Genomic DNA, 11594 nt, shown 5'->3' with positions numbered 1-11594 from the left:
GCACTCGTTGGTCTCTCTAGGACATGAGCCCCAGAATCAGTTGTTATTTTAGGCCTCAGCACTATTCAAATATGTATGAATAGTGTATGGACACCAAATATTTTCTGCAAATTAAAGTGTAATGTCATTTGTCCATCTTTTATATATAGTCTATGGTTAGGTGCATAATTTACCTTTTACTTTCCCTTTTATTTGGGATAAGATTGCATGTATAATGTAAATGTGGTTAATTAGTTCGTAATGACCTGATGAGAATTAGCATTAAACTTCTGTTTAATGTCTGCTGCCAAAAGCCATGCACAGTACACAGATGCTGGTGTGCTGTTGGTGTGAACTACCCAGGCTGTCCACAGGGTGGAAGTGTTTGCTAAAGCAACAAATACTGACATTTGTTAAGTGGAAACAGTATTGTTTTAAGGAAACAAACAAACAAAGAAATATGTAGTGTACAGCAATGGGTTTGTTAAGATGACTTCAGTTTCATTTGCTCCACTAGGTTCATAATCACAGCTCAGGGGTCAAGAGTTTCAAGTCTGTCACTTGCACACTGATTGGACCTCGCAGCAGTGTCTCTCAGTTATTTCTCCACCATTCTTTAATACATCCAGATTAATTATCACTCCTTGCAAGGTATATTTATATAGTGAGCAAGCCTTTGACTCTGGCTTTAATTAGGATAAAGACATTTTATGATGAAACCTTACCTTTTAAAACAGCAGGTCTCTTTTGTCTAAAGCAGCACATAAAGTTGACTTTGCCCTGAAGAGGAACATGTGGCTGCGCTGTTTTTCCATGAGGATTAAATTGCCCTCTAGTATGAAACAAAATTTTAAAATGAGCCAATTTTCTATCGTTAAGTTAAGAATATGTCTCAGGGCTGACGTGCTAGACAATTCTTTTCTCTAACAGCATTGAAATGTGCTAAAACACTGAAGCAGCTCAACACCTTACTAAGATATTTTTTGCCAGTTTCTCAGAATTCTCTGGAGAAGAAATATGGTTTGGAGATGGGCAAGGAAATATGGGCAAGGGATGAAAAATCAAGTCAATGTGCAAGTGCCAGAAGCTGCATTTCCTCTAACGGCAAAAGCAAATCAATCTCCACAGACTCCCACGTTAAAAAAAGCAATGACATTACCATGCTTATTGGCTGCTGCAAAAACCAGTTTGGTCTCTAAAGCCAATTCCCCCTTTCCTATAAACTGTGCTAATGATACAAAAAAACACTCATTCATTATTAGTTTTATTCAGAAGGTAAAGTGGTTGAGATCTCCTCAGTGTGCCACCGTAAGCTCTGCAAAGAAAAGATGCATTCATGAGTTGAAGTGATTCTCCTGGACTTCTCTTCTCTCTTCACATCTGGCCACTGATAAGGACTTTTTTTTGTACCTCTATCTATGAATTGATTAATGTTTGTATCTGTTGAAGTGTAACAGAACTGGGAATTATTCTCTGGGTATCCCCTTTGGGGTGGCGTCAGGAAGGACACCTGACGTAAAACTCTGCAAAATCAACCTCCTGTGTTAAGAGAGCAGCTGAAAGTAGCTTTAATTATTCTCTGGGTGAAATTTCCACGGTGCTGTTATCTTTTAGGTCTTTACCTCCAGGTTAGTGCTAATACTGCATAAGACTTTTGATGAACAGAAGCCTTTGAACATGCCTCCTGGTTCATGCCTTTTCTCTGTGATGAGCCCACACCTGGTGACATAATGAGCTTTTGGACTCGTGGGCGAGACTATAAAGATTAATCTCCCTTCTGTCTCATATGCAAAACACTATAAAGACCCTTAATGTTTCATCTGTGTGCATACGCAGTGTATGAGCCTGTCTGTGAGCATTTGTGTGTAGGTTAGTGCACTAATGCCTGAATGTGTGCTTTCGAATACCTCATTGCATGTCTTTATATACATATTCTATAGCTGTGTGTGTATGTGTTACGGTTCATAAGAGTCTGATTGCCATGTAAAGACACTCTTAAGTTTTTTTTATGAGCCTTCTGGCTCTGGGACATTATCAGCTCAGTAATCATTGCAGCTCAGACAGAATGACTTCCAGTTTAATGTTGTGTGTAGAATGGAGGTGATAACGGGAGTCTGGAAGGGGAGGTGATGATGATGAGGAGTGAGGTACTTCTGACCTTCAGCTTTCAGCTTGAAAACCCACACTGCACCGCTTGCTTTGCAGAAGGTTTGCATGCAGCCTGAATAACTTATATGGCTGAATTATACAAGCTCTTGATGCACTGATGATCTCTGAGAAACATTTTTCTGTTGATGAGCTTCTGGGGAGGATCTGTGAAAGGTGAATGATGCAGAAGAAACTGAGTTACTGTAAGAAATTAGGTTAAGACAGGAAATCATAGAATGAGATAACATATAATGCAAGGATGTGGGAAATATTCTGGTTTACACTCTGCTGGTCAGTAATCAGATCTCTCCCATAGTACCATTTACTGTACAATGTTTCATATAACCATGACTGGCCCATTTGCAGTGTTGGGTTAATCAGAATGGGGAAGAAAGGTGAGTTAATTGATTTTGAACATGTCATGGTTGTTCGTGTCAGATAGGCTATTCTGAGCATTTCAGAAACTGCTGATTTGCTGGGATTTTTCCCCAAACAACCATCTCTAAGGTCTGACAAGAAATCAACTAGTGAATGGCAATTTTCTGGGTGAAAATCAAAAATATCTAACCTTTAAGATGGGCTTTAACAGCAGAAGACCACTCTGGGTAACACTCCTGTCAGCTAAAAACAGGGAACTGAAACTTCAATTTGCACAAACTCATGAAAGTTAGACAATAAAGACTAGAAAAATGTTGCCTGGTCTGATGAGTCTCTATTTCTGCTGCAACAGTCAAATGGTAAGGTCAGAATTTGCTGTAAACAACGTGAAGGCAGGGATCCATTGTCAGGGCTAGACGGGCCAGTGTGTTTGTGGAAGCAGCAGTCACATGACAGGTACACTGGACGTGATTAGCAGCAATACTCAAAATGTCTGCAGTGTTTGAACAATGCTCAGCTGGTACAATACTCAAATCATCTCAGACTGGTTTCTTGAACATGGCAATGAGTTTACTGTACTCTACACTCTACTGAAAAAAGAATTTAAAGAGCATAGCAGTTAAAAATAGACTACTATCTAGTACAAGATATAATAACTTTTATACATTAACCTAAGTGCTAAGGCCATGAGAGGTTGTGTGTACAAAACCCGCGGAAGCAATTTTACCCTACAAATTATAGTAATTGACCTGATAATTGATAAAGCAATTCTTTAATGTTTTTTATAAAAAAAAGTCAAGAAAGCCCTTATCTGTCAGAGTACATTAAACAGAGTACAACATTACAAAGCAGTTAGCACCTAACCAGTTATCTAATTAAATGTTAGCAGCTAAAGATATCACGCATTACTGGAAACCAAAAAAGGCCAGCAATGTCACTTAAAAAAAATGTTATGCTACATACTTGCTAACCACTAGCATATAATGTCAATACTGTGTTTGCTCTGCCGAAGTGTCTCTTTAAGATGATTAAAAAAAAAACAAAAAACAAATACAAAAAACCCTTAAAACACAATCCAGATGTTTATCCATTGGACAAAAGTCAGGAAAGATTCATGTTAGCAAGGCCGCTTGATATATAAATATAAAAATAATTGGTCAGTTCTATTAATCACATAAATATGAGGACTTTCACAGTGATTTACCTGATCTTTACATAAAACTCTTAGTATTACCAGCCCTCTGGACAAAAGGTGGGCTTAGGCTCATTTAACCTACTAGCTATCTTTAGCACTACTTTTGTACCTTAGTGACAAAGCTCAAGGCTAGGCTAGTAAAACAGCTGCTTTACTGCACTATTCACAAATATTTTAGTATAAGCCTCAAAACAAAGTAGCACGTTGGAAAAATAACATTCCTTAACTCACGTATTTGAATAATCTTTTTACCTCTGCATGTGTTTGGCTCTTTCAACATGCTATGGAACACACACAGCCTTTGACTGATGAATAGGTTGGAAATGTCACGCCACAGGCATGGAAAAAACAGGCCAGAGGGATACAGCGCGATTCTGCATGGCATCAGGTCCATTCCCTGTAGATTCACAATGAATGGCCTGAATGAGTCAGTAAGATGGGCCACTGGTGAAACAGCGTGTGAAGGTGTGTTGCAATGTGGGTCAGCTTTTTTGATCAATGACTGGAGGTAAAAAAAAAAAAAGGGCTGGTGACATGTGTATTAAAATAGAACATCTGGTGACATAAGTCTGTATGGATTTCTCATGTTTTTATGCGGTGAAGTGGTTCGTTTTAAGGTCAAAGTCGAGAATCATGGATTGGTTGTGTAAGTGTGTTTGTGTGCGTGTGTGCTTATGTTTAAATAGGCCAGGAGAGGACTCCCTGGTCCACAGAGAGGAGGCCAGTGAAGGTGACCTAATATCAAAGAATGAAGCACAAATTGATTTTAGAGAATGGATTTCTGGAAGGACATTTGTGTCAGACTGAGGCAGATGGATGAGAAACCAGCCACCTAAAACAGCAGGTGCCAAGTGAAAATGCAAACCAGGCTTTTTAAACCTGGCTGGAATTTTTCTAAAATTTTAAATATGTCCTTTCTAAACCCTTTAGGGGATAGAAAAAACAAAAAATAAAAAACCAAATAACTGGGGCAGCAGGTTGGTGTAGTTATCAGTACCACATGCTTGCAGGCTGAGGGTTGGGGCTTTTCTGTGTAAAGTTTGCATGTTCTGCCTATGACCCCCCCCCAAAAAAATCTATCCATTGACTCCAAACTGTACATAACTCAGCTGCCAGGCTTTTAACTAAAACCGAATAGAATTGACAACTTCACCGTGTGTGTTAGAATGCATTGTAAGATTTTATTGATTACCTTCAGCGATCTTGCTCCCAGCTACATCTCTTATCTTGTAGTGGAGTACATGCTGGTACATACTTTGAGGTCCTAAAAAAGGGGACAGAGTAGTGCAGTAAGAATGAACTGTAATGCTGCGTCAGAAAAAATCAGAGAAAAAGTTATAGACTTCACACCCGCTGTCAATTTATTCATCAATTAGCCAAATGTACCTATTGTCTGGACTGCTGGAGGAAGCTGGTGTAATCCCAGGCAGGTACAGAGAGAACATGCAAACTCCACTCCAGCCACGGTCTAAACCTTTTTGCAGGGTATCACTACCAACCGCTGCACCACTGTGCCTCCTCTCACACCTCCAAATAGCTTGCACTTTCCATTTTGGGGAAAAAAAATGGCTTCAGCATTTCTCATCTGTGGTGTCCAAAAAGTAAGATTTTTCAATGATCTGACCAGCATACACAGGCAGAGTCATTGATGTGGAGCTCCTTCGCACATCACCCATTCAATGAATGGCTCAGGGGCCTCAGTTTGGGGCTGTGTTATTCATTTGACTTCCTGCAGTTCACTGACCCTTAAAGTGCTGACAGAGCTGGAAGGAAGAGCAAACGTGCCTGGCCGCAAATACGTGCCGTTGATGAATAGCTGGAAGGAGAGATCTATAAAGGGCATGGTATTACGAAGGAGGGGACAGAGGAAATATGGCCAATCCCAGAGGTTGTACAGTACAGATGACACCCCCCTAGTCCCCACTTCCAACACTTCCCCCCACCAAAGAAACATCATTAGTATTCTTGTAAAGCTTTCCATCAGCATCCAGTGCATACAAAAGAAACTGTACATTACTAGTGTTTTCTGTGAGTGGGGTGCAGCTGCTCTCAGAGGATTTAGTGGTATGCCACAGCAGAGGATGGAAGGTAGATCAGGGTTGGCGGAACTGCAGCAGAGCAGTTTGTTATTTGCTGAAAGCCACTCCGAGCTCTGCAAACGGTGATGAAGTGCAAGCAAGAAGAGATTTAAAGTGACTGCAGTAGGAGAAGGGGGAGGGAGTTCTGAGACACAATAGGGTTGAATTTCCCAAGGTGTTAATAAAAAGAAGACTGAGGCCTAACCTCTTTACATCTGCCCAGAGCAACATGTCTTGGGTTAATACTGGGTTTTGTTTGAAGCCTTGATTATGCTTACTGTGCCCGTGAGTCTTTTGCTATCAGCTATGGTGTCTCCAGCTGCCTGTATTTGTGTCAGCAACAGTGTCAAATCAAAGCTTTGGCTAATTCCAAATATACAAAGTTTCAGAAACTAGAGGATGTTACATTTCATCTAAATGTAGGGCATTTAGAGCCATAATACTTTATATATATTTGGCAGTGACAAACTGCAAAAATCACATGATGTCAACAAGTAACTGTAACCCTTGGTGTGAGGTCTACCCCATCACTGGCTGAACCTAACCCAATGCTTTCATATGTCATATCTCAGCCAAACGCAACTCTGTATCTGGTCCAGTGAATAAGAGGATGAGTTGTGGTCAGTGTTGGGGTTGCTACTTAGGAAAAGTAATGTATTACACAGGTACACGAGGTACAGAACCATTCCCAGATAGAGTGTTTTGCATTAGGGAAAGGTAATGTGGCATGCAAAGTAGGAAAAGAAACCAGCTGTTATGAGTTTCTTAAATGTGAACACTGTGTTTATCCTAGTAAAGGAGAGTAAACTCAACATGTCCATTTTGACTGACAGATCACCACACATGTGGGGTGTTAGGTGGTGTTAAATATGCATTCATTAAGGTAGTAGTATCCATCCTTCATAATGATGTGAGACCCAATGACAAAAGCATGCAACAGTGCTTCACACCGGTGGTGAGAGGTACCAAGACACTCGAGTTCATTTCTCACTTTCAGCACAAAGAGAAAGGCTGTATGCTAGACCTTCTGGAGAACTTCGTTCAAATTCAAGAATGAACAATTTAACCTAGTGTAACAGATCTCAGACATCAGCATATGTCAGCTGAACAGCTAAGTAGGGGAAGAGGGGATAAACTAGTGTCTTTTTAATTTAAAACCAAACCAATAGGCAAAACAACCCTCCCGTTTTTAGTTGTTGTGAGATAATGATGATCGGTGTAATGCTCCCTACACATATTCAGTTTAGAGGGCACTTCTGTGTTATGTTGTTGAGATGCTGGCATGTGACAACACGTTTAATGCTCTAATGTGGAAACAAGGACAACAGAGATGAGGTTATACATCTCACTTTAACTTTAAATTGAAAATCTTTCCTGAAACGTTAAATATAAGCTTTAAATAACTGTTTAATAAATGTATACAGTCTAACTGTAATTAACAGAAAATATGTGGACAAAAGAAAACTGGATTAATTACTGCTACAGCTGTGAGAAAATGTGTCAGGTCAGCCCAAAGGAATGTCAGGAAGAGGATGCAGAAGAAGTTCAGTCTCTTGGCAGCACGTCTATGTGCATTTACAATGCAAAGGCAGAAGGCTGAAAAGGCTGAAAAGGTTAACTCTGTTTCCTAAAAGCTATTTTTAAATGCTGCTCATTCGCATGAATAAATATAAGGACATGCTTCAGCTGAATACCAGGGAAAGTTATTTGATCCATTAGTCATGTAGAGGAAATAACACGCATCAGTGAGAATAGTCAACATGCCTAGCTTTTATTATTTATTTACAGCCCACCCTTAAGGCCAAGCTGTGGCTTACGGTTTCACAGAAACACAACCCCATCTACACAAAAATTTCTTTGCTTATGCTTAATCTCTACATTTCATGAAATTCATCCTGGTAGTTTTTGTGTAATCTTTACAAACTGACAAAAAACTGACTAAATAGTACTGTAAAAAAGCCTTAGCAAAGCATCCACCTTAGTTAAGGAATTAACTTTTCCCTTAAATAATAAACTCAGCTGCACATTAATGTCTTAACTTCAAGACATAAGGTCATTAGTGACTTCTGAGTGTGAGGGTTAGGTTCAAATCCGGCTCTACATGGGAATGTGGTGTCTAAAAATGAAGAACTGTGACTCTGAAACACACGTATGAGACTTGATCTGAAAGATTTTCTAGACTCTTAGACTATGCTACTGTAGTATGTGGAGAAAATGCAACCTGTTCTGGTAGCTGTTATACCTCAGTCACAGGTCTAGAGTTGCTAAGGAAAAATGCATATTCTCCAATCGATCGCAAGTGTCATGTAAGATGCTGTGGATTGGACGCAAAATGCAGGACTCACAGACACAGATGGTTGAACTTAAAGAGGTACTGGGCAAAAAAACACTCAAAAAATAAACTCACAAAAAACAAACCTTAACTAGAAAACTGGGAAACCAGGAGCAAGGAAAACCCACAACACAGAGAACACACACATGCATGGGACGACGCAACAAAAGGAAGAGGAAAACACAGGGCTTAAATACATGAGACATAACAAAGGAAGTACACACAGGCAGGAAACACAGCTGGGACTAATAGACAGAATGACACGGGGGAAATAAAACACACCAGAGTTTGATAAAGTTTTCTTTCAGCTACACTAGCTACAATAGGCAAATATTCAGAAAATAGAACATGATATCTCATCCCAACTGGCCAGATGGCAGATGACACCACCCACCCTGAGCCTATGTCTACTGGAGGTTTCTTCCTGTTAAAGATTTTTTTTTCTTCCCACTAGGGCTGCTCAATTAATCGAATTTTAATCACGATTACGATCTGGGCTTTCAACGATCATTAAAAATGACTGAGCCGATTATTAGCCCCTCCCTCATTTATCCGCGACACCTTAAAGGCCGGTCCGTGAAAATATTGTCGGGCATAAACCGGTCCGTGGCGCAAAAAAGGTTGGAGACCGCTGATTAAGAGGACCCGAGGGAAGCTCGGAAAGCTAAGCAGAAGTTATTTGGAGAGTGACTGCCGTTGGTTGAAAAGAGAGTTAAAAAAAAAAAACTTCAGTGGTGTTGCACACTATTTTATATTATTTTTTAAAAGTCATTGTTAACCCTTTAAAGCCGGTCAGAGCAGCACGCTCCGTTTTGCGTAACTATTGTTAAATCCCTGTAGAACCTGAACCGTGTAAGCTAGCACAATAATTTGTTTTGCATATGAAACCGGAGGAGTTGTACTTACATCTGATGCCATCAGCTTGTCCTCGGTCACGGTTTCCTTCCACATATAGCTTTGCAAATATTGCATAAAAAGCGCTTGCAGGAACAAAAACATAATATTCCAGAAACACGCTTCGCCGTTCCTATCAGCTGGTCGTAACACTTCCCACAGTGAAATGATGCATATGCTGTTTTCTTTGCAAATTTGCATCATAGGATTGTTTTTTGTTTTTCCTGCAGTATATAAAAATTGCTGTATCTCCAAAATAAAACTATGAAGACACTCAAAATAAATTTCCTGTGGTGGGAAACTATTTTTTGCAACTTTATTGTATTTAAAGTTTTGAGGGATAAACCTCTTAAATTTCTCCAAGTAGAAATATATGTAAACAAAACAAACGCGATTTTCAATTTTTTTTGTAGTTTATTGCACTTTTTTGCAATTTATGTAATTACTATGCACTTAATGCATTATTATTATTATTATTATTATTATTATTAAAATATGGGCTATAACAGTTGTATTGATGTATAGCAACTTGAAATGCTCCCACAAATGGCACTACAGCATGTAAAAAAATAATATAAGCTCTGGTGGACTTGGTTCTATAGTAGGTCTTAAAGGGTTAAATAAATATCGTCAAATAATCGTGATCTCAATTTCAGTGAAAGTAATCGTGATTATCATTTTTGCCATAATCGAGCAGCCCTACTTCCCACTGTCGCCAAAGATCTTGGCAACAGTGGGGAGGAACTGTTGGGGTTGTCTGTTTTCTTTGTATTATCACAGGGTCTTTAAATTGCAATGCAAAGTGCCTTAAGACAACTGTTGTTGTGATTTGGCACTATATATATATAATAACATTAAAATTAAAATAGATGAAAATGAATTAAATTGATATCTTTTAAATGAAATCTAATACATTCATTCTGGCATTTGAGGTTTTCTATTAAAAGCTTTTCCATTAAGATATTTCAAACAGACCAGAGACTAATATAAAATGAGGTGGATATCACATTAACCAAGTGCAACAGGCTGACATTGAATCAGAATACCCTTTGAGGCAGGATCAAAGCAAGATCAATGATCAAACAGAAAATGCATTCACTGTATTATAAACAGACATTTTTTTTTCTGCTGCTACATGTCATCAAAAAGAGAATCAAGATATGCCAGGTATATGAAAGTTAAGTGCCATTTGATTCTCATGTGGTAGGTGTATTGTTACTTTGCATTAAATGTTCTCTTTTTATACTTTACTTTGAGTGTGGTGAAGAAAAAAGATAAAAATAAATACATTGTTTTTTTCTGGGTAACTTCAACATGGGAAACCAGAGTATCACATATACATCTGCCCTGGAAAACTGACTGGTAAAATGTAACTACGACAGAGTAGACAGGTGATCCTTGAAGAGTAAATGAGTGAAATCCAGTATGCAGCATAACTTATAGCAGGTCAGTCCTTTAGTTCAGTCTCTGGAATTACCCTGCACTTCACACTGTGCAGTAGATTTATAGTTGTGTGGCTGAAAGGTCAAATGCTCTTAATGTAAAATTATAAAATGTGTATCTGAAATATTAATTAGGTCCCTGACCAAGCAAAAGGCCACCTCTTCTGTTGCTGATGAATATGATGCTACAAGAACGCCAACAAGAAGATAAATAAGCAAGTGTCCTTTAAAGTGTTCTCTCTTCTAAGTGGATTTGAATTTATTTGGGCAAGTATTTTATGTGTTTTACATCCTTTCCTGAACTACACCATTAGGAAGCATTCAAAAATTAAATGTTTGAAAATTAAAAACTTTGTTCAAGGAGAGTCAGAAGGATGCAGAAGAATGTGAGTCGAGCTCAAGAGAGGTATTCAGTTCAGTAAGCAGTTGTGGTCCTCGCTGATATATGTCAATGTGTATACGCATACACAAGACTGGGTTTCACATCTTTATTATTTGCACTATTTGCAAGTTATTCCACATAGAAGTCAGGTGCAATGTTACCTATTGTGAAATGTAATTGGCCTCGCTAGAAGTCTGACTAGCTATCCAAACAGCTAAACATGAACCCAGGAACTCCAGACAATAGATGAGATCTTATGAAGTTTACTGGTTCTTTCATTTTGTGAAACTGTAACAATAAAGCATATGTGGAAATGTACATTACTCATCTGTACTGTTAACAACAACGTGTGCCTTAAACCAATGACCTAACAATGCATTTGAGAAGCTAGCATGACAATTAGCACCGCTAATTAGCATATGAATAGCACATTGAAAGCTTGTTAACTGTGATCCATCATACATAAAGACAACACTTGGAATGTCTCATTGCTTTTTACCATTAAATACTTACTGACAATGCTTTAACAAACACCCAAAGAAAGACATGAATGTGGAGCGGCCATCTTGAAACAGCATAGCAAGAAAACATGAACTTCCTGTCTAACTCGTCTTCTACTGTCACAAAATATCGACTTAAAGGGGCCACAGGGCAACTAAGCAGTAACATAACATGAAATGAAGAAACAGAAACTTATCAGAGAAATAAAGGGAAGCATATATGTTTTAGGTACGTATCAACAGGTATCAACTCTGTGGAGTTACCA

At 38.8% G+C, this 11594-nt stretch overlaps 1 long non-coding RNA gene across 3 annotated transcripts; it reads right to left on the bottom strand.

Moving 5' to 3' along the window:
* Positions 1–5418, bottom strand: LOC143421341 (uncharacterized). 3 transcript variants are annotated; one of them, XR_013100976.1, is made up of 6 exons: positions 5087–5418; positions 4893–4964; positions 3953–4097; positions 2696–2748; positions 2138–2292; positions 1–1294 (listed from the first exon to the last, which is right to left on the bottom strand). It is a non-coding gene; the product is annotated as an uncharacterized LOC143421341 (long non-coding RNA). The 3 variants fall into 3 exon arrangements; XR_013100974.1 differs by having other exon boundaries at positions 1–2292; XR_013100977.1 differs by lacking the exon at positions 2696–2748 and having other exon boundaries at positions 1–2292.
* Positions 5419–11594: the final 6176 nt, after the last annotated feature.

Source organism: Maylandia zebra, linkage group LG12 (genome assembly GCF_041146795.1).
Source record: "Maylandia zebra isolate NMK-2024a linkage group LG12, Mzebra_GT3a, whole genome shotgun sequence".
Lineage (NCBI taxonomy): Eukaryota > Metazoa > Chordata > Actinopteri > Cichliformes > Cichlidae > Maylandia > Maylandia zebra.
The sequence above is the reverse complement of the archived record's forward strand: the minus strand, read 5'-3'. Positions and strand labels throughout refer to the sequence as shown.